Raw genomic sequence first — 11,132 nt, forward strand, 5'->3', positions numbered from 1 at the left:
GGTGAGCTGGAACAAATGAGAACATATGTGGGGGCCAGGGGTGGGAGACTATAAACACAGGATAGCTGGGCATGGTGGCATATGCCTTTAATCCCAGCAATCAGGAGGCAAAAGTAGGAGGATCACTGTGAGTTCAAGGCCAGCCTGAGACTGCATAGTGAATTCCAGGCTAGCTTCAGTGAGAGCGAGACCCTACCTGAAAAAACAAAAACAAGGGCTGGAGAGATGGCTTAGCGGTTAAGCGCTTGCCTGTGAAGCCTAAGGACCCCGGTTCGAGGCTCGGTTCCCCAGGTCCCACGTTAGCCAGATGCACAAGGGGGCGCACGCGTCTGGAGTTCGTTTGCAGAGGCTGGAAGCCCTGGCGCGCCCATTCTCTCTCTCCCTCTATCTGTCTTTCTCTCTGTGTCTGTCGCTCTCAAATAAATAAATAAATTAATTAAAAAAAAAAACAGGATATATGAGTAAACCATGTAACAGCAGGTGATTTTCTTCAGAAATGGAAGTATTATTTTATCTAAAATAATGATAAAGTTATAGTGCAGTATTTTGTAGCTATTACCAGAATGGAAAGATTTTCTCCTGTAGAGAAGAGGGAAGCTCAGGCTCAGGAAACTCCTGAAACTTGAAAGGCACACAAGTTCCCCCTAAGGTTAGATAAGCAGCCAACAGCCGGTGCTGCCAATCTGCTGTACATTGCGCAGAGATGCACTCAATGGGGTTTTCATCGATCATTACCCAACCGGGGTGGCTTTTTGTTTTGTTTTGCTTCAGGGATGCAGCTGCCTTTGAGTCACCCATGCTCCTATAAAAAAAAAAATCCCCCACATGTTCTTTAAGTAACCCCAATTAACTCATTGGTTCACCAAGCTAAATTTAAGTGCTCTGTCAATCATGCCCTGTCTATAGTGACAATACCCCACAGGTGTTTATTATCATTATAAATATGCTATCCTCTTTATTTTATGTAAGTATGGTTATAGGTCGTAGACTTTTATACAACTGGTACTGCAGTAGACCCATTTATATCAGCATCACCAAGAAAAGTGTGGGGAATGTGTTGCACTTCTTTACAAAGGCAGCAATTATACTGGGCAGTAGTAATTTGTCAACTCCAATTCTATTTGTGTGTGTGTGTGTGTGTGTGTGTGTGTGTGTGTGTGTGTGTGTGTGTGTTAGGTCAGAGGACAACCTCAGAATGTTGTTCTTTGCTGCTTGGTCCTGACTCCACCTCCATTGCCATAGGTGCCACTTATGTGTCTGAATTCCTGTATGCAGGCTTGCCGAGCAAGCTCCTTTAACCACGTAGCTATCTCCACAGCCCATCCACTATAATCTTATGGACCAACACCATGTGGAAGGTATGCCATAGTGCAAAACACTGTTATATGGCACATGACCATTTGTGGAGGAGCAGGTTCTGTGGTTGGATCTGGAATGTCCCCGCAAGGGCCCACGTGTTAAGTGCTTGGTCCCAGGAGGCCACCATGGGAATGTAGTAGAGTCTTCGCAAGATGAGAGCTTGCCGTTCCTCTCCAAAAGGGAGGGAGGCCTCAGCCTCTTCTACTCCTTCTTTTTCACCTCCTGGCCATGAGGTGAGTGGCTTTGCTCTACCCTGCTTTCCCAGCATAAGAAGCTACCTCAAACTGGGCACGGTGGCACACGCCTTTAATCCCAGCACTCAGGAGGCAGAGGTAGAAGGATCACCATGAGTTTGAGGCCACCCTGAGACTACATAGTGAATTCCAAGTCACCCTGGGCTAGAGTGGGATCCTACCTTGAAAAACCAAAAACCGGGGCTGGAGGAATGGCTTAGCAGTTAAGGTGCTTGCCTGAAAAGCCAAAGGACCCAGGTTCGAGTCCCCAGGCCCTACATAAGCTAGATGCACAAGTTGGTGCATGCATCTGGAGTTTGTTTCCAGTGGCTGGAGGCTAGAGGCCCTGATGTGCCCATTCGCTCTTTCCCTACCCCCCCCCACCTTTCTCAAATAAATAAAAATAAAATATTTTTTTAAAAAATAAAAACCAAAAATAAATAAATAAAATAAAATAATAAGCTACCTCAAGAAAAGCCCAAAACAGCAGAAACATCTAACTATGGACTACAATCTCTAAAACTATGAGCCAAAGTAAAATTTGTCTCTTTATAAGTTGATTATTGTTATAGTTACTTTGATATTTCTGGGACAAAACACTCGACCAAAAGCAGCTTGATGGCAGTAAAAAGTTTTGTTTTCTTTTTTTTGTTGTTGTACTTTTGTTTTTAAATATTTTATTTATTTGATACAGAGAAAGAGGGACAGAGAGAGTGAGAGAGAGAATGGGCACGCCAGGGCTTTCAGCCACTGTAAACAAACTCCAGATGTATGTGCCACCTTGTGCAACTGGCTTATGTGGGTCCTGGAGAATCAAACCTGGATTCTTTGGCTTTGCAGGCAAATGCCTTAACCTCTAAGCCATCTCTCCAGCCCTGTTTGTTTGTTTGTTTGTTTGTTTTTTATTTTGGCTTACATTCTACAGGGGAAGCTTCATGATGGCTGGGGAAAGTATGGCACAAGGAGAGACTGGGCATCACCTTTGCCCCAGCAGGTGGAAAGCAGCAGCAAGAGAGTGAGCCAAACTTTGGCTATAATGCCCCAAATCCAGCCTCTAGGACACAAGTGTCTGACCTCCCCAATTGCCATCAGCTGGGGACCAAGCATTCAGAACACATGAGCTGATGGGGCACACCTGATTCAAACCACCACCGCTACCTCAGGTATTTTTTTTTTTAATTTATTTATTTGAGAGCGACAGACACAGAGAGAAAGACAGATAGAGGGAGAGAGAGAGAATGGGCGCGCCAGGGCTTCCAGCCTCTGCAAACGAACTCCAGACGCGTGCGCCCCCTTGTGCATCTGGCTAACGTGGGACCTGGGGAACCGAGCCTCGAACCGGGGTCCTTAGGATTCATAGGCAAGCGCTTAACCGCTAAGCCATCTCTCCAGCCCCTCAGGTATTTTTTTATCACGAAGGAAAGCTGGCTAAAAAGAAAGGTTTCTCCAGGCAAAATCACTCCTCCCACTCTTCCCTTTCTGTGTCCTTTGGAAAGCAGTCCCTGCACACAGCCCGCACTTCAGGACAAAGTGTCTGCAAAAGTGTGTGGAATTTTTCTGAAAGGGGGATTTGTCTCTTCTCCCCGTCTTGTTTATCTTTTCTTATCATTTATTTATCAGTATGGACTTCCCGATGTTCACACAGTTCATTTTTTAAAGAGCATCTTCCTCCCACACCCCCACAGGGAAAATGAGAAAGGCTGTCCAACATTTTCATGAACAAAGTGACCTCGGCTCTGTTTCAAGTTACTCTTGGGAATGCATTAAATCCTTTGTGTGGCAGTCTTGGCATAGGGTTAGCATCATGCAATCTGAAATGGTTGATGAACTGGATGAAAATATCCTTGTGAAAACTTCCATGGGATTTGCTTAATCTTATGTAATACTTCATTTCAAGAGGGAAGAAAATTTAAATACATTCTTTGTTTCTGAATGCTATTTAAATCATAACAAAATATGAAGGAACCATTACAAAAAGACAGAACCTGGCTGGAGAGATGGCTTAGCGGTTAAGCGCTTGCCTGTGAAGCCCAAGGATCCCGGTTCAAGACTCGATTCTCCAGGACCCACGTTAGCCAGATGCACAAGGAGGCACATGCGTCTGGAGTTCATTTGCAGTGGCTGGAGGCCCTGACACACCCATTCTCTCTCCCTCTCTCTCTCTCTCTCTCTCTGTCACTCTCAAATAAATAAATAATTAATTAAAAAATATTAAAAAATAAAAAGACAGACCCTGCTTTAGGTTACAAAAATAAAAATCAAACAAACAAACAAACATACGTGCAGATGATGTGTGAGAGACTGGGAAAGGAGACAGTGGGGTCAGGCTTCCCACAACCCTCCTGGGTTTTCAGGACCCTGGGGTCCTGGAACTCAACATCATCCACTAAAGCTTTACCAAGTCCTAGCACCAGCTCACCTGGCACAGGGTCTTAAGATACAGTTACTGGGCATTCGTTCCCTGGCTTTCTACGGGCTCCACCCACTGTTGAAAAGGAGAAAGGGTCTTGAGATCTGTCTCAGTCACTACCTCTATCAAGACTGCTCTTCTAGCAGGGCATGGTAGTGTACGCTTTTAATCCCAGCATTTGGGAGGCAGAGGTCAGAGGATCACTGTGAGTTCGAGGTTACCCTGAGACTACATAGTGAATTCCAGGTCAGCTGGCAGCTGGGTTAGAGTGAGACCCTACCTCGAAAAGCAAAAAAAAAAAAAAAATGCTCTTCTATGTCTAAAAATTGCCTTGTGCAGGTTTTCCTCACCAGAATCTCTTCCTTAGGCGCTTTGGACAGTGGTGCTAAGTAGGTGCAGATTTTAGTTTGGCTGTCAATTACCTGTGTGACACTGAGCCTCATCCTCAGAAACTTCAGAAACTGAGCCTCAGAACCTCAGCCTCCCGAGCACTGGAATTAAAAACCTGCATCATCATGCCTGGCTTTAAAAAACTTTCATATATGTACAAAAAATATTTTTTTTAAATTATTTATTTATTTATTTGAGAGCGACAGACATAGAGAGAAAGACAGAGGGAGAGAGAGAGAATGGGCACGCCAGGGCTTCCAGCCTCTGCAAACGAACTCCAGACGTGTGCGCCCCCTTGTGCATCTGGCTAACATGGGACCTGGGGAACTGAGCCTCAAACCGGGGTCCTTAAGACTTCACAGGCAAGCGCTTAACCACTAAACCATCTCTTCAGCCCCCCAAAATATTTTTTGTTGTTGTTTTTCGAGGTAGGGTCTCAGTCTAGTCCAGGCTGACCTGGAATTCACTATGTAGTCTCAGGCTGCCTTCAAACTCCCGGCAATCCTCCTACTTCAGCCTCCCCAGTGCTGTGATTAAAGGCCACCACACAGGGCCAAAATGCATTTTGATCATGGTTCCTTCCCATCCCTTGCTCTTATTCCCACTTTTCCATATCCCCCCTCCCTCCAACCAGTACCTCTACTCTCGGGAGATCTTCATTTTATTTTTGCCTTCCTTAGTCATCCATGATAAAACACTGATGGGCCCAATATTGAACAGCTGCTGTGAGGTCATGAGTGCAAGGCTACCAGGTGTTTGAAATACAGAATGTTCCAAATCATTCCTCCCAATCCTCTGCCTCTTAAATTCTTTCTGCCACCTCCTCCATGATGTTCTCCGAGCCTTAATGCAGTGTTATTGCATCTTCACAGCACTTTGATGAGTCTGAGTCTTCATAGTGGTCACCACCAACTGTGAAAAGAGGCACTTCTGATCAAAAGTGGGAACAGGGCCAGGCGCGGTGGCGCACGCCTTTAATCCCAGCACTCGGGAGGCAGAGGTAGGAGGATCGCCGTGAGTTTGAAGCTACCCCGAGACTACATAGTGAATTCCAAGTAAGCCTGAGCTAAAGCAAGACCCTACCGTGAAAAACAAAAACAACAACAACAAAAAAAAAAAAAAAAACAGGTGATAGCAGCATTATCTGAGCTTAAACATAAGTATATATATTTTTATTTTTTATTAATTTGAGAGACAGAAAGAGAGAGAATGGTTGGGCCAGGGCCTCTAGCCTTTGCAAACCAACTCCAGACACACGCAGCACCATATGTATATGGCTTATGTGGGTACTGTGGAATCGAACCTGGGTCCTTACACTTCACAGGCAAGTGCTTTCACCACTAAGCCATCTCTCCAGCCCATAAACATAAGCATTTAAGAGGCAATTTGATGGGCATAACATATGCATTTAGCCAAACAACTGTATCAGCTTCCTGCCTCACACCTATGACCTTGCAAGCATTAGGCTTGGGCTAGGTATTCTGTACTAGGCTTGAACCAAATGTAGATTTTTTCAGAGAGGAATCGGATGGGGAGGGATAGGTAGGAACCTTGAATTTATTACATCTGTGATCTTTCATTTTTTTAGAAAAAATATGAAGAGAAATAGCAGAACATTAAGATACAATGAAATCTAAGTGGTGGAATAAAAAAAAATTATATTATTCTGAATATTTTTCAGGGTCCTCAGGAGAGGGAATCTTTTCTTATTTTTTTTTGAGACCAGGTCAATCATACAACTTCCGGTCCTCTCTTGGGGAAAGTTTACTTAGCTGAGCATGAACTTTCACCTCACAGCTGACCTCTCTACAGACATTGCCAACTTCAGCACTGTCTCCCCCCCTTTTTTTTTTTAATGTTTCTTTTTGTTTCTTTTTATTTATTTATTTCAGAGTGACAGACAGAGAGAAGGAGGCAGAGAGAGAGAGAATGGGCGCGCCAGGGCTTCCAGCCTCTGCAAACGAACTCCAGACGCGTGCGCCCCCTTGTGCATCTGGCTAACGTGGGACCTGGGGAACGGAGCCTTGAACTGGGGTCCTTAGGCTTCACAGGCAAGCACTTAACCGCTAAACCATCTCTCCAGCCCACTGTCTCCCTCTTAAGGAGCTACTTGAACAAATATTTAAATATTTTATTGCATTTTAGCCCTTCTTAATTTATAACCATGGTGGAAGATGGAAACATTAAGTGCTGATCTGAGTCACAGGAACCGCAGCCATCATAAACGCACGGTGCTCAAGAAGCCAGAGCACGCAGGAGCTGAGAGCATCCCAGTCAGAGGTCCTCAGCACGTTCTGAGCTAACTGCTCAACTGTGAAGGAAGGAAGCAAATGTCTTTTTCATTTTTTTAATTTTTGGTTTTTGAGGTAGGGTCTTGCTCTAGCGAAGGCCGACCTGGAATTCATTATGTCTTCTTAGGGTGGTCTAGAACTCATGGCGATCCTCCCACCTCCCTCTGCCTCCCAAGTGCTGAGATAAAGGCGTGTGCCACCACACCTGTCCTGGAAGCAAATGTCTTCACTCTCTGAGCCTCAGTTTCTTCATCTAAAAAACTGGGGTTTGGGGCTTTTTTTGTTTGTTTGTTTGTTTTTAATTTTTAAGATTTGGGCTTTTTATTTTTTTCAAGGCAGGGTTTCACTCTAGCCCAGGCTGACATGGAATTCACTCTGTAGTCTCAGGCTGGCCTTGAATTCATGGCGATCCTCCTACCTCTACCTCCCAAGTGCTGGGATTAAGGTGTGATTAAATGTTTGTTGTGAGTTTTCCCAAATACATCAATAAATTTTTACTTAAAGAATTTCATTGGAGAATGGAATTTCAAAGGGGAAAGTGAGGGGGGGAGGGAGGGAATTACCATGGGATTTCTTTTATAATCATGGAAAATGCTAATAAAAATTTTAAAAAATTAAAAAAAGATAAAAAAAAAAAAGAATTTCATGTTTCTTTACTGCCCATTGTTCCTATAAGCTGAAGTACAAAATATCTCTTTTAGCCAGGTGTGGTGGCACATACCTTTAATCCCAGCACTTGGAAGGCAGATATAGGAGGATTACTCTGAGTTTGAGGCCACCCTGAGACTACAGAGTGAATTCCAGGTCAGCCTGGGCTACAGTGAAACCCTACCTCAAAAAACCAAAAAGAAATAAAAAAAAGAAAGAAAGAAAGGTGACCTACTCACAATAACTTATATCTTTAGCTGCACATGTCATCCACATAGAAAGTTTTAAAACAAACAAGATGGACGGCTAGGATGAGGCTCAGAGGCATAGTGCTTGCCTGGCATGCTCAAAGGCCCTGGGTTCAGTCCCCAGCACCACAGGAGTCTTTCTTCACGTATCACAACATGAACATTAGAGTATTGGATCCATATAGCTGAGTTTTCGTCCATGACTATGCTTTTTATTTTTCAAGCAAATAGGTGAAGTTTATTTCAGCAGGTGAGAGAGCAAAAGTGGAATATACACCGTCTCGAGTGGAGAGTGGACTGAGCTGAGGGGCAATGACATCCTGTGCTTTCAAAGTTAGCATTTTTTTTTTTTTGTAATTTTTTATGAGACAGAGAAAGAGAGTAAGAATGAGAGAGAGACAGAATTGGCATGCCAGGGCCTCCAGCCACTGCAATCAAACTCCAGACACATGTGCCACCTTGTACACGTCTGACCTTGTGTCACCTTGTGTGTCTGGCTTACATAGGATCTGGAGAGTTAGTTGAATATGAGTCCTTAGGCTTTGCAGGCAAGTGCCTTAACCCCTAAGCCATCTCTCCAGCCCTAAATTTAGTGCGGTGGTTTGATTCAGGTGTCCCTCATGAACTTAGGTGTTCTGAATGCTAGGTTCCTGGCTGATAGAGATTAGGGAATCAATGCCTCCTGAAGGCAGTATATTGTTGGGGGCCGGCTTATAGGTGTTATAGCCAGTTTCCCCTGGCCAGTGTTTGGCACACTCTCCTGTCCATCTGATGCTGCCCAGGAGGTGAAGTCCACCCTCTACTCATGCCATCATTTTCTCCTACCATCATGGAGCTTCCCCTAGAGTCTGTAAGCCAAAATAAATCTTTTTTTTCCCCACAAGCTGATCTTGGTTGGGTAATTTCTGCCAGCAATATGAACCTGACTGCAATAGTTAGTAACTTTTATTCTTGGGACCAACCTTTTTAAAAAAAGTATTTTATTTTTATTTATTTATTTGACAGAGAAAGAGGGATAGGGAAAGAGAGAGAGAGAGAATGGGTGTGCCAGGTTCTCTAGCTACTGCAAACGAACTCCAGACTTGTGTGCCACCTTGTGCATCTGGTAGCGTGGGTTCTGGGGGGGGAATCTAATCTGGGTCCTTTAGCTTTGCAGGCAGATGCCTTAACCGCTAAGCCATCCCTCCAGCCCTGGGACCAACCTATTTGGTTACCAATTTCCTTATCACTGCAAACTGTCTTAGGTAACATTACTTTCTTCTTTTCCTCCCTGTGGTAGTTTGAATGTATGGTTCAATAGATTCAGGTGTTTTATTAAAATTGAGTTTGTAGCTTCAGTTCCTAGCAGGCAGGCTCCTGCTATAGGAAGGCTGTCACTGGTGATGGGTCTGAATTCCAGCCCAAAGGCATGCAGAGAGAGTTTTGAGCTCTGGCTGTGCTTGCTTGTGGTGCTGTCTGCTGGTGTTGGTGTTTGCTGGCTGCAGCTGTTTCTCTCTGTTCGGATGTATGGAAGTAAGCGGTGTCTTCCACCATTGATGGAACTTCCCCTGCATCTGTAAGCTTGAGATCAACCCGCTCCTCCCATAGACTGTCTGGTTGGATGTTCATCCCAGCAATGTGGAACTGACTACAACATGACTCCTCTTCCTTCTTCCTCTCTCCTTCTTTCTCCCACTGAGACAGGGTCTCTTACCGTGTTGTTCACACTAACCTTGAACTCATGGCAGTCTTCCTGCTCCACCTTCCCTAATGCTGCAATTTCAGGACTATGTCACCACACTTGGCCATAGTCATTGTTGTCTTCCTCCTCCTTTTTTTTTAAAAAAATGTTTTATTTATTTATTTGATACAGAGAAAGAGACAGAGAGAGAGAATGAGCATGCCAGGGCCTTCAGCCACTGTAAATGAACTCCAGATGCATGCGCCATCTTTTGCATCTGGCTTATGTGGTCCTGGATAATCAAACCTGGATCCTTTGGCTTTGCAGGCAAATGCCTTAACCACTAAGCCATATCTCCAGCCCCTTCTCCTTTTTTTTTGAGACAGGATCTCATTCAGCCCATGCTGACCTCAAACTTACTATGTAGTCAAGGATGATTTTGAACATTGTTTTAATTTTTTTTTTTTTTTTTAGTTTTTATTTACTTAAGAGCAACAGAAAGAGAAAGAGGCAGAGAGAGAGAGAGAGAGAGAGAGAGAGAGAGAGAGAGAGAGAGAGAGAATGGGTGTGCCAGGGCCTTCAGCCACTGCAAATGAACTCCAGATACATGTACCACCTTGTGCATCTGGCTTACGTGGGTCCTGGGGAATCAAGCCTCAAAATCAGGGTCCCAGGCTGGAGAGATGGCTTAGTGGTTAAGCGCTTGCCTGTGAAGCCTAAGGACCCTGGTTTGAGGCTCGGTTCCCCAGGTCCCACGTTAGCCAGATGCACAAGGGAGCGCACGTGTCTGGAGTTCATTTGTAGTGGCTGGAAGCCCTGGCATGCCCATTTTCTCTCTCTCTCTCTCTCTCTCTCTCTCTCTCTCTCTCTCTCTCTCTTTCTCTCTCCCCATCTGTCACTCTCAAATAAATACAAATAGACAAAAAAAAAAAAAAAAATCAGGGTCCTTAGGGTTCATAGGCAAGTGCTTAACTGCTAAGCCATCTCTCCAGCCTGACTTTGAACTTCTAATCCTCCCTACCTCTACTCCCCATACCGGAATTACAGGTGTGTGCCACCATACCTGGTTTATGATATGCTGGGGATAGAACCCAGGGCTGTGGGTATGCTCGGTAATAACTTTACCAACTGAGCTAGCTTGTATGCCTTTCTTTCTATATTTACCTAAACTCATGCTATGACTTCTGGGCTGTAAGATGGATTTATGTCTTGCGCCTGTCTACACCTCTTTGTCCACAGGTTAAACAAAACCACACAGGCTCTAGGCATGGTGGCATAGAGCTGTAATCCCAGGCAGGCTACATATACAGAGTACAAACAGGCGCTGTGTAACGTCAATTCTGTTAGAGTCCATCACTCACTAAACTTCCTACGTGTCAGGCACAGAGCATGTTTTGTCCTGCAATCCTCTTAGCAACCGTAGTGGTAGGATTATTATTTCCCTTTTACACAATTTAGACAGGTTAGCCAGGCATGGTGGCCCACGCCTTTAATCCCAGCACTCAGAAGGCAGAGGTAGGAGGATCACTGTGTGTTCGAGGCCAGCCTGAGACCACAGAGTGAGTTCCAGGTCAGCCTGGACTAGAGCGAGACCCTACCTTGAAAAACAAGGCAAAAAAAGATTTAGATTTAGCAAGACTCCCGTGGATGCAATAGTGCCCCTTCATTACAAAATGATAGACACTTGAAGACAGGAGGTTTTCCTGCATCGTGACCTAAGGCATTGTGAGAGTTGGCCTTTGAGCAGCTCAGAGAAGATAAACCTTGCCAGGGTGACATTTTTTTTTAAATTATTTATTTATTTGAGAGCGACAGACACACAGAGAAAGACAGATAGAGGGAGAGAGAGAGAATGGGCGCGCCAGGGCTTCCAGCCTCTGCAAACGAACTCCA

The 11,132-nt window shown here is 44.7% G+C and overlaps 1 pseudogene; it reads right to left on the reverse strand.

The window, feature by feature from the left end:
• Positions 1 to 10,384: 10,384 nt before the first annotated feature.
• Positions 10,385 to 10,502, reverse strand: LOC123459171 (annotated as a pseudogene).
• Positions 10,503 to 11,132: the final 630 nt, after the last annotated feature.

This window comes from Jaculus jaculus, chromosome 2 (assembly GCF_020740685.1).
Source record: "Jaculus jaculus isolate mJacJac1 chromosome 2, mJacJac1.mat.Y.cur, whole genome shotgun sequence".
NCBI lineage: Eukaryota > Metazoa > Chordata > Mammalia > Rodentia > Dipodidae > Jaculus > Jaculus jaculus.